Genomic DNA, 691 nt, shown 5'->3' with positions numbered 1-691 from the left:
AAATAAATAAAGGTTAAAGCTGCAATTGCGCGCACAGCTCTGGGACGGATTGGCTCGGTTTGCTGTAACTCGGTGTCACGGTGTCACTTYGGACCTGCTGCGGTGACTCCTCACCTCCAGCCGTCGGAGTTGGGCTGTRTTCTTAAGGTTGCACTGAGTGCGGGTGCTGTGCATATTAAGAACAAAGATACAGCACAATTAATGTGGGAAACAAGAACCAGAGGAGGTGCCACACCTGTGCAGGTTTGTGGAGACGCTTTACACTCCAGTTAGCCAGTGCAAAAACCCCCACGCGTTTGTTCCTGCTCTTGCTACCTGCATGTCACCATCCCTGTTTACAAACATGTGAGAGGTCTTGGGCCAGAAGACATTGTRATCTGCAGTTAATCTTGAATGTGTAGGTTTTGTCCCAACATACACAGAAACACTGCTCACGGTTAGAGCAGCCTGCATAAAATTCAGCTTTGTCTCCTCTTGTTATCCACCTGATTTAGCCTTAATCTCACTTCTGACCTTTTCACCAAATAATGACTTGCACCAAGCTGCTTCATAGAACAGGTCTATCTATGTATCAGACTTTCTCAGGGGTTGTGCAACCCCTTTTTTGACTGTATTTCCTTTACTTCAACATAGGAAGAATAGAAAATCTTGCTCTCACAGTTGTTCACTTTCTTCCCTTCCCTGGCCAGTT

Source organism: Malurus melanocephalus, unplaced genomic scaffold (genome assembly GCF_030028575.1).
Source record: "Malurus melanocephalus ecotype Western Australia unplaced genomic scaffold, MMel_1.1 scaffold_10, whole genome shotgun sequence".
NCBI classification, from domain to species: domain Eukaryota; kingdom Metazoa; phylum Chordata; class Aves; order Passeriformes; family Maluridae; genus Malurus; species Malurus melanocephalus.
Note: the sequence above shows the minus strand (reverse complement) of the source record.